At 39.1% G+C, this 11,164-nt stretch overlaps 1 long non-coding RNA gene across 1 annotated transcript; it reads right to left on the bottom strand.

The window, feature by feature from the left end:
• Nucleotides 1-520: 520 nt before the first annotated feature.
• LOC126409462 (uncharacterized) lies at nucleotides 521-1,788 on the bottom strand. The gene is made up of 3 exons (XR_007572214.1): nucleotides 1,419-1,788; nucleotides 1,118-1,239; nucleotides 521-601 (listed from the first exon to the last, which is right to left on the bottom strand). It is a non-coding gene; the product is annotated as an uncharacterized LOC126409462 (long non-coding RNA).
• Nucleotides 1,789-11,164: the final 9,376 nt, after the last annotated feature.

Below are 11,164 nucleotides of genomic sequence, written 5' to 3'. Positions count from 1 at the left end.
AAAAATAACTTTTAGTTATGTCAGTTACTAATATTGAAGAAGACTAATCTACATTGACTCATGATATCTGTCATGTGAAAATAATGTTGTGATCATCACTATGCAATACTCATATCAGTAGCATCATTCTACTTCTACCAATGCATTACATGGATTCATAGCCATGCAAAATGTGCACCATATACATGCCTGAAATATGGGGACCGATTTCTCGTTTTAGCTTTTGATTTTCAAACAAGATGGAGAACAGGTTCAAAATTCAGTATTTTTGCAATGACAGACAGTTGTGGTTTCATTTGAAAAAGCAGTCATGGACGTTCACATGGACACACACATGATACTCTCTTTCTCTCTCTCTCTCTCTCTCTCACACACACACACACACACACACATTCACAAAGCAATTTTTTCAGCCTTAGGAACTGCAGGACATATGGTGTTCTTATTTTATAACAGATATTCGCAGTCGTCCTTCAATAATGACCATACCTTGAGAATGATTCTAGTAGCAGAATCGGCAGGGTTTTCCTCCTGCACTAATTATGACCAGCTAATCTCCTTCTGCAAATCATCTCAAAATCATCGAATAACCACATGAAACCTGCATTGCATGCATGAGAAAGGAATAAAATCTCATGAACAGCCAAAGAAACTAGAGGACGAGTGAAAATCATCCGAGCCTCTCCACTCTCTACCAGTCGGTTGGCGGATTTGGGGAACCAGGCCGGAGACAGCCTTCCTGATGCACGATTAGGGATGCTAGGCAAGACAAACCAGTCCCTGATGCACGAGGGGAGATTTGGAGACGCCGGCAGGAGACCCGATTCCCTGATGCCCGACCGTCGATTTTGGGACATCGGACCAGAGGCCCCAGTCCCAAACGGTTGGTAATATGAAAGAGAGAGAGGAGAGAGAGAGTCCAGCGCCATTTGGGGGTGGCAAGAATCCGCATGCCACAAGAGTCGTAAAGAGATCAAAGAGTCCATAAGTCCACCTGCTCCATGGTACGCAGGACATGGTATTTCCATCGGGATGTGGGAAATAGGATTTAACTAAATGTTTTCATCAAAGGAGCGCGCGCGCGAGAGAGAGAGAGAGAGAGAGAGAAAGAGAATACCTGATGGGGAATGGCCGTAAGTCACCGGCGAACAAGAGATCGACGACGGATGGCCGGTGGTGCTGTCGGTACCCATTCTCCACATACACACAAACCGACCATCGAAATCCTAATCTTCTGTTCTACAAAAAACAAGGATGGGTGTTTTTGTAACAACCAACAACTGTGCTAAAATATCCAGCGACTGGGGTTCACCTAAGACCCCTCACCATTTGGGGGTTGCCGGAATCCCCAGGCAGATTGCTAATATGCCAAAAATGATCGGACAGAAAGAGTGCAACAGAGAGGGAGAGAAAGATACCTGGCCGTGACGGGGGAAGGGTGGAGGAGTCGCCCCTCACCAGCAAATGGAAGGTCGACGGTGGGCACCGCTGCTACAGAGTACTCTGGGAGCCCGAAGGAAGAAGGGAGAGAACCAGAGAAGCAGCGGACAGGTTCTTGGCTTCTTGCCGTCCACTTGCGGAAGATGAAGTCGGGTCTTAACTCCTATTTCTAAAAGGATAGGTGGAGCAACAAATGCTGGGATAAATTTACACTATAGTTTTTAATTTGTTTTTCACTATTAAAAAGTGGCTGAGAACCACATCGTGAATCATCTATTATGGGTGCATAGTGATGTGATGAGAACCACATCATGACTTAGTTTCTTCTAGCCATGAACCCAATGTCAGTGTCCGGTGCGTGGTGAACCTATTTGAGCACATTAGCATGGTCACGATGGACGGACACCAATAAGTTGCATTTTGTGAAAGAGCTTCAACGCCTCAAATTATGGTAATGGAGCTCCACGAAAGCAAAATTCTGGGCATCTTGCAGGTTAGAGAGGTGGCTGATGTTTCCTTAACATTGTTGTATGTTACATCCGCCTGTGAATACAGAAATACAAGCCCTTTAAGTTTTGAAACACAACAGAAAGAAGCACATATAGTTTTCTATAAGCATTCGCTTTGATTTTTCCGTTTATTTATAATGGCCGAAGGTCAGCCTATATTTTTTCTGGCAGAAAAGTGTGCATTATAAATTGCAGATGAGAACTCTACCCGTCCCTCCATACTAGGGGCCAAGGTTGAATAACATTTTCAAAATTTGTACATGAAATTTTTAAAAATTTTATTTTTTTTACACAAGCCAAATTAAGTTTTTTAAAAAAATATACCTATAAGTTTCTTTTTTTTTTTTTCCTAAAATGTGAAGTGGGGCCATGCCCGTGCTAGTGCCCACCTCCCCCAAACCAATTCCTTGCACCCTGCATACGCATAAATTAGGGGTTGAACCCGCCAAGTTGCTTGACTCCTTGGCAACCAGTACAAGCAGAGCACAGCACGACTATCCGGCTCAACCTAACTAATAGGTTGTATGACATAGGCATCGTCATCCTATCTTTTGTGCAAATGCACCATGTCTTAATAGGCGTTTTGAGTGGCTTAGCACCATGTCCGTCCCATGAAAAGCATAATGGAATATTGAGGAAGCAAGCATGGTGCTAACTTGGTTTGTATGGACTTGTACCACAGGCATAACTGCTTTTATGATTTAGGCGACCTGCTTGCAGCACTAGGCCAAACAATGGATGATTTCAATCCCCAAGTGATATGTAAAAGTCTTTTGTAGCTCCAAATAACAATATCTAACAAGAAGCAAAAATGAAAAAATCATGGTGGAATAGAATTACCGATTAAGGTCCAACGTCTAGGCTGTTCCATGCAGCTATACTGCAATATGAAAGATAAATGCCTTCCACCCGTACTGCAGATGAAGCCCCTCCATGCATATTGCTACAAGGCAATAGCAAATGAAACCGTTCTCTACACCCTTACACCCTTCCACCAAAGGCTGTCTTGCCCATACTAAATGAAAAACTTGGGAGGAGGCAGCTTTTGCATTTCAACCGTATGATGTCATCCAAACATTTTTGAAACAGGGTTTCCAAGAGAAAATGAACCTTTTCCTTAGAAAAACCCCATGTTCCAGGGTGTCATCCAAACATTTCTAAAACCAGGTTTCAAAGGAAAAACCCCATTCTGGGTGTCATCCAAGGGCAACATTTAATGGGGTTTTGAAAATCAGGTTTTCACTTTTTAAAACCCAATTTATGTTTGGATGACCAAAACTTTAGAGGTAGCTTCAAATATTATTTCAGCTGAATTATAGTTGGTTTCTCGTTAACTGAATGATAGTTGATAGTTGGTTTATGGTTAGTTAAACAAAGCACTTGCCAAATTGTCAAATGAAGCAATCAAGAGTACGGGACACCCAGAATATAGAAAGAGAATGATAGTTGGTTTATGTTGTGATAGTTCTTGTATGGTTCCATGAATATAGAAATTTGTCACAAGTGTTGGAACAAATAAACATATATGCAAAGCGTGAGGGCAGTGAAGCCTTGCCTCCCAAAATAATACAATTGATAGCTCAAATTTGACAAAGAACCATACAAAATTGTGAGGGAAACCCAAGGGCACATATTCAAAGGAAATGTCTTAAGAACTATCACAACAAAATCAATGAACATCACAAAGACATGAACATGGCCTCTATAGAGCAACAACTTCAGCATAAAAAGAAGGTTTTCCCGACAGCATGCCTCTAGTATTTTGATTACATCTCACCATGATTAGGTCTGAATACGAAACGAGTCCAAGGTGGGCCAGCTTGACCTCAGCCTCCCGCCAAAGCATTTAGCAGATCCAAGCCCAAATGGGCTTTCTATTTCGTCCCACCCCGTTATTTCCTAAAATATGTTTACAGAAATGGAACCAACGGATATATTTTTTTTAATCTAACGTTTGATGGGCAGGAAAAAAATTTATTCCCATTGCTGCAAGGAATTTCCTCCCGTTCAAACATGGTACAAAAGGAAATCAGATTGGTTTTACATTGCAACCGAATTTATGCTTACCACCCGAATCGGATTTATATTTAATAAATAAAGTAAGCAAAGTCCACACATATTGAAAGTCTCTGTTGTTAACATATCATAATGTGGTTTGGATTTGGATTGAGATTTAGAATAGGGTTCAAATTATGAATCGAATTAAGATATCGTATGAACGTATATATATGAAAACCTTTTTTTTCATTTGCATTTGAATTAGAGTCTATTTTGAATTTAAATTATTCAGAATCGGGTAAATGAGGTTGGGGAACAATTTTTGTTGACATCGCTACCCATAATTAGTTCGTTCATTTTAAAATAGGAAGGTGTGATAGAAAGGAAAGAAACGTTGAATCTGCTGTGTATAACAAGGAGAGAATTCAATACCAAATAAATGCCCATTCGTATCCAACTCATTTTCTCATCCACATGAGAGAGAACCCTTTGGGAAGAAGTCGGATCGATTTTGGTGGGTGGCCAAAAAAAGGGGGGCGATTGAATTAATGAAAAGAAGGTAAAAACTCTTGAAACAGAGGCTCTTATTAATGAATTTCTTCCTGGATCAACACGCAATTAATAGATCTATCAAGTCAATATTAATTTCACCTCAATTTCCATATGGGTCGCATTTCAAACTTCATTGGGCGCTTTAATAAGCGGGGATCCAAATGCTTTGAACGTCCTAGATCGATCTTGTGATTCACAAAGTTTGCTAACTAATCTAATAGTGTTTTTGTACTTTGTTCACACTGACTTTGGATTATGCTTGTTAATTTACTGATCATTATATCTAATCGATTAACTAAACGGGCCGGTCTTACCGAAACCGCACCATTAGTGGATCAGAAACAACATTGGTTAGTTTAGTTGATACCATTGCTCCTTTAATGTAATCATGACGAGCAAATATGCTATTATAATTATAAACTATAGTGATAATTATCTCAATCCTTCATTATCATGAAATTTTCTCAAAATCTCGGCCAATTCTGAAGCGAATCCACTAACTTTGTGAAAGGTGCATGCATGAATTTCCCTATGGTTATCATGCAGCACATGAAGTGGACATATGAAGTGAAAGTGGGGAAGTGAATAGATTGAACTCGACAAACTAATGGCTTCTCAAATAATTTAGAGTGGGAATTAGTCAGGCTACTTCTTATCAAATGGCTTCCCTCTCTTCTTTTTGAGAACACAAACTAAATTGTTGCCAGTATTTTCTAGTTAGCTTATAATTAGTAAATTGATGGACGTTCAACATATGCAATTAATTAATTAATTAAGAATTTAAAACCAAATCTATTCTTTTTTTATAAAGTTCAAAATTAAAGAAAACCTACACATTCTGCCATTTTACACGCAAACTGCGTATAGGAATATTAAGTTTGTCAGATCTTAAGTACTTCATTAATAATCTATCACACATGTAGAAACTTCTTGGCAGCAACTAAATTGCACCTTCCCAACTAACTTTGTCGAGGACACATGACTTACGTGTGACCCAACGGCGCTCTACTATAAAAACAAGATTTCCCGCTTCTTTCCTCATTTCAATTGTCACTCTCTGCCTCACTTTTTTCTCCTTTTCCTCTCCATCTCCCTCTCCTTTCCTCTACTCATTCGTCTGTCCCGCTAGATTTTTCTATACGTCCTTTTCTTCATTGTCGTTCTTCGATGGCCTTCTTTTTCGATCGCCCTTCAAGGTCAATTTCTAGGAACGCAAACGATTCTCCTCCCTGATCCACTAGAGATGCAGAATACAAGTTCTTCAACTCTGAAGCCGCTGGTTCAACTCAAATCACTCAATGAAACTTCAAGAAGCTTCAAGATTCCATTACAGATGTCTTTCGATGGCATATCGGGGAAAAGTTTGGTCATATACTGGCGGTAGTTTCTGGAAATCCTGCTTTCTTGTGTTTTCGTCTAGCAGGAAAAATGAGATTTGAGACATGTTGATGACGATTTCTCTTTAATTCTTAATTTTTAGAGAAAATGGTTAAGGATCAAGGTTCTGCCAAATCGGAACTCGAGATGGCCATATGTGCTGCCTATGTTTTTGACCATCATTCAATATCTTTTCTTCGTTTCCTCCGAGTTCATCTTTACCTAGGTCAATTGTTTTTGATCGTTGAATACCGCTTGGATGTTTAAATGTTTGGTTGACGTCCGATTTTTATTTTTCCAACCCGACGTTTATGCTATCTTTGTCCTTTCAGGATGATTTTTGGTGTAAATCAATCTGTTCCATTTAAAAGTGCAAATATGTCACTTTTACATTAAAAGGAATGTCTTTGGGAATTCATACTTCACCATTCATGTTGCAGAGTTGAGACCGAAGAAATTGATAGATCAAATTCATGTCCTTGAGGCAAAGTTACAAACTGTAAACAATGAAAATGCAGGGCTGAAAGTAGAAAGTAAAACAGGGTGAAGATTCAAAGTTATGGAGCATTTTGGATTCAAAATGATGTTTAGGCTATTCATTGTTTGACCAACTGACAGATGCTCTGCAGCGACTTGCTCAGCAGGTGGAAGAAGGTAGCAGGCTGTATTTTCTTGGTATAGTGCATTTGTACCTGAACTTAATCCAGTATTTCCTTGAAGAGTTTGGCTGTCTGGTTTAGCCATCAGAGGGCGTGAAACAAAAAAAATATAATGTCTTTCGTTTTGAGAAGTTGAAAGAGACAAGAAGGGCTTCAAGAATAAATTGGCTGCCAGTTCAGTAGCGTAGCGTTTGATGATTTAAACATAAAGCTGAATTCATTAACCATCAAGCTAGAATGTGCAGAAAGAAATATTGCGAATGGTAAGATAGTGCTCTCACTGTGCAAATGTACGTCTCAAAAGAAAAAGAAAAACCGGCTGCAGTCTCAACCGTACTTTCTGAAAATGTTAGTTGCTTTTTTAATTTTTAAAAAATCAGGTAATAGAGCTTCACAGGGACCTGGATGCTGTAACTTTGCAAATGAAGGAGGAACTTGAATTTGCAAGGGAGAAAATTCATAAATCTCAACTTGAATTGGAGCGCTTCAGACCAAAGGAGACTGAATTGATGGCCACAATTGCTGAGCTAGAAGAGAAAGTATCATAGTCATCCAAAACCATGAGTAAATTTGAAGATCAAAAGGTATGACAAGATATTAGTTGGTTAAAAGTTCTGCATTGTGGCCCACCTCTGAGAGATGGGAATTTCAGCAAGATTTAAATATGCAAATCTTGAGTTTGGAATCACTCAAAAGAGACACTCAAGAAAAACATGGTCTCAGTTGCAGGGAAAAAAAGATGAAATTGATGCTCTGCATGAAGATATTGAGAAGAATTGCAAGCCTGTGGAATCATTGGTGATCAAAATAAGGCTGCTCCGTGTTCAGCTGGATGACAGGGAAAAGGTTGAATTGAATCTTAAAGAAAAGGAGAAGGAATTGGTTGGGAACATTGTGCAGGTATTCTATATTATTTTGGCTCAAAAGACTATCAACATGGTTGGTCTTGCCACACATGGTGTCACTTCCTGCAGGTGCAGTCATCATTTAGTGCTGTTGAGTGCTCTCTTGCTGAAGCCAAAAAGCAGTATGAGATGATGCTGGAAGCCAAACAGTTTAGAGTCAATGAGGCACTTAAAGGAGATTTCTCAAAGAAATGATAGGGTACCTTTCTCCATACAACGAAACGATGGCAACTACTTTTCTTTGCAAGAAAGGTGATCATGCTACTATTTTCCAAGGAAATTGATGACATTTGGATGAAATATGAGCTGTTGAAATGGGAAGTCATCAAGTTGGAGAAGGAAAAGGTCCCTCCTTTCCTAGTTATATTGGTTCTTTGGTCAAGTTATGGGTTCTTAAGGCTTTGTTAGACTCTCCTGAGTTATACTGAAGGATAGTCTTGAAATTCAGGCAAAACAATATTTTGACTGAAACTGAAACGAAACATGAAGAAGCACAGAATGGTTGCAATCTTCAGTAGGCTGAGGATGAGCATGATGCTTTGGTAGGTTTTAGTTAGAAAAGTTGTATGATGTAAAGGAACTAGTCATGCTTCTGGTTTAGTAGCATGTGCTGGTGATTTCACTAGTAGAGGATGGTTACAATTAAATCCATGTATTTAATATTTCATTCTACAGTTGAAAAAGGTATTTGAATGCGATATTTTGACATGTGGAAAATCAATTTTCTCTTTGTGTTTTCTCAACCATGACCCCCAACCCAAAATCAACTTTGAACTCAATTATCTCCTCTTGTGAGCAGGCCATAGGCGTCCGGCCCATGCATCACATGCGTGCGTGGCATAGGATTTAAACGTGCGCAGAGGCGACCTCTGATCGTTGGGAGATGACGTGATCTTGTCAGAACGGAGAAAGGAGAGGCCTGGTGGCGTACACGCCGCCTTCATTTTTGAAATCAGTAATATCCCTTCCCTTCTAATGGATTTGCGGTTTTCTTCATTTACGGCGGTACCTCTCTTTTTGCAGTGGTCTTCACACTTGATTTGTTTGATATGTTCTGAAATGTTATTATGGAAACTTTGTTTCAGTTAAGATGCTAAAATCATAATCCATGCTGTGGGTGCGGCATCTGATTAGTCTTTTATATCCACTCTTTCTTGGCTAAACTAGCAAGTTGAGCAAGTTCGTTCTTCTGTTTCACTATATGGCTTCTTGCATGGATGCATGGGTCCTTTACCAGTGTGCATTGATGGTAAATCTAGCGGATATTTTATTCAGAATTTTTAAACCTCTCAAATTCATATGTATATCATCTCGGTGCAGTTCCTAAACACCCTTATATATCTTATTTCTTACCTTCAGTAACTTCTTAAAATATTTTATTGGATGATTTTGCAGGATTCAGTTCCATGTTTTTGTACAAAAGATGGTATAGGTGTTTCACTGCATTAGATGGATTCTCCATCGACTTAGGGAAGGTGGAGAGGAAGACAAACCTCACGTTGGAAGTATTTTGGGTTGAATATGATGGAAAAAAACTGGTAAGGACAAGTCGTGATCATTCGGTTTTAACCACAATGTCGGCCTAGTATTCCCTTTAGATAAGCTATATATTTCATTGTTCATAATTCTTTAGCACGTGAAACTGAACATTGACCTCTGGAACTATCTGGTCTTCGTGCTTGTTGAACTTACTTTGATAGTTCACTTCCTCCTTAAGCATTGGCATGCTTTTCATGTGGCAAACAAGCATGCATAACATACAAAACCTCTCTTCTCCTATAACAATATGAATTTTAGGCCATCCTCGGAAAGCTGATAATGAAAAATCAAGACGACCTCCATGAAAGGCAAGACATTGATGGGATTGAGTCCAGGCTTTCTCCCTTTTGTTCAACTGGGTTTAGGCACACTATCTTCTAGGTTTGGTCAGTTACCAGCATGTTTGTTTGACCTTTAGTTCATTTAATTTAATTGCATCGTCATCCTGTCAGACAAATTTTGTTAATGGCCTATATTTGTCCCAACATTTTGTGGCAGTATACCATCTATAGATGTGTACTGGTTGCACTTTGTATGAGCTGCCTCTGATGTTGACCTTCACTACTTGTTTGGAGTATGAAATTCCTTTCGTTTTTCAACTCATCCATTGTTTAATATTCTACAGAATTCTTTGATGATATTGTATTCAGTGAAGCACTATTGTACTTATTGAAGAACTGAGCTACTGCTGTAGAAGAGAAATGAAATTTTGCTAGGAAGTTTCATAGTCTTCTGAAACTGTAAGTTGCTCATTCTCAAAACCGGTTATTCTCTTCAGGTACTCTTGACTAGTTTATCACAAAGTTTGGCTGCAATAAATAAATGGATAGTTGAGCAACTGGGAGAGGATTATGGCGATGCTTCTTTCAGAATTTCTCCAGGAAGCACAAAGAAAACAGGAAAGAAATTCAAGGATTGTGCTACCTACATGAAAGCTCAACATGATGAGGATCCACTTTTACGTGTTTGATGATAAGGTGATTCTGTCAAATCAGGTGCATTTAAATGTTATGCTCATGTCCTGAACCTTTTATAATACTCATCATTTATTGTTTAGCCTACTGCAGTTTAGAGAAGTTGCACCAAGTTTGTTGAAAGATTATAGCATGCCTCATCCATTCCAAGAAGAGTTTTTTGAAATCCTAGAAAAAGACAAGCGTCCTCGATTAAGATGGCTGGCGATAGGACCTAAAAAATCAGGTACTCTTGACTAGTTTATCACAAAGTTTGGCTGCAATAAATAAATGGACAGTTGAGCAACTGGGAGAGGACTATGGCGATGCTTCTTTTAGAATTTCTCAAGGGAGCGCAAAGAAAACAAGAAAGAAATTCAAGGATTATGCTACCTACATGAAAGCTCAACATGATGAGGATCCACTTTTACGTGTTTGATGATATGGTGATTCTGTCAAATCAGGTGCATTTAAATGTTATGCTCTTGTCCTGAACCTTTTATAATACTCATCATTTATTGTTTAGCCTACTGCAGTTTAGAGAAGTTGCACCAAGTTTGTTGAAAGATTATAGCATGCCTCATCCAATCCAAGAAGAGTTTTTTGAAATCCTAGAAAAAGACAAGTGTCCTCGATTCAGATGGCTGGTGATCTGACCTAAAAGATCAGGTGCTTCATGGCATGTAGACCCTGCCCTTACAAGTGCCTGGAATACAATTATAGGTGGACGCAAAAGGTATGGTTTATCTGTATTCAGTTGGTTGGGTATTTGTTCTAACTTTGTAGGTACGTTTAATTGTGTGCAACAAAGCCCTTCTACCACTATTGGTTGCAGCAGATAAATATTTCACTTATTCCATGATTTGATAATCCACCACTTTCTGTCAAACGGTATTCTAAACTAGTAGTATGAGTTTGCAGATTGGGGAAGCTGGGTGGCCTCTTCTTAACAGATCCATTTTAAAATGAAAAAAAAAGTGGAGCGCTCTCTCTCTCTCAAAGACTTTCTTTTCTTTCCCCCTTTTCACTAATAATCTAACACTTTTGTTGGTTTTTCAGCTGGGCTTTATTGTAACAACGCGACCCACTCCCGGGCTCGATTCCCTAGTCAAGGTTCCATCTGGTGTCATAGTACATGCCAATGAAGAAGATGGTGATGTGAACACTGAAACTCAACATCATTGCAGGTATTTCTCGGTATTGTTTCACTGGATATCACTTATCATTTTTTC

The sequence above is a fragment of the Nymphaea colorata genome, unplaced genomic scaffold (assembly GCF_008831285.2).
Source record: "Nymphaea colorata isolate Beijing-Zhang1983 unplaced genomic scaffold, ASM883128v2 scaffold0308, whole genome shotgun sequence".
Taxonomy (NCBI): domain Eukaryota; kingdom Viridiplantae; phylum Streptophyta; class Magnoliopsida; order Nymphaeales; family Nymphaeaceae; genus Nymphaea; species Nymphaea colorata.
The sequence above is the reverse complement of the archived record's forward strand: the minus strand, read 5'-3'. Positions and strand labels throughout refer to the sequence as shown.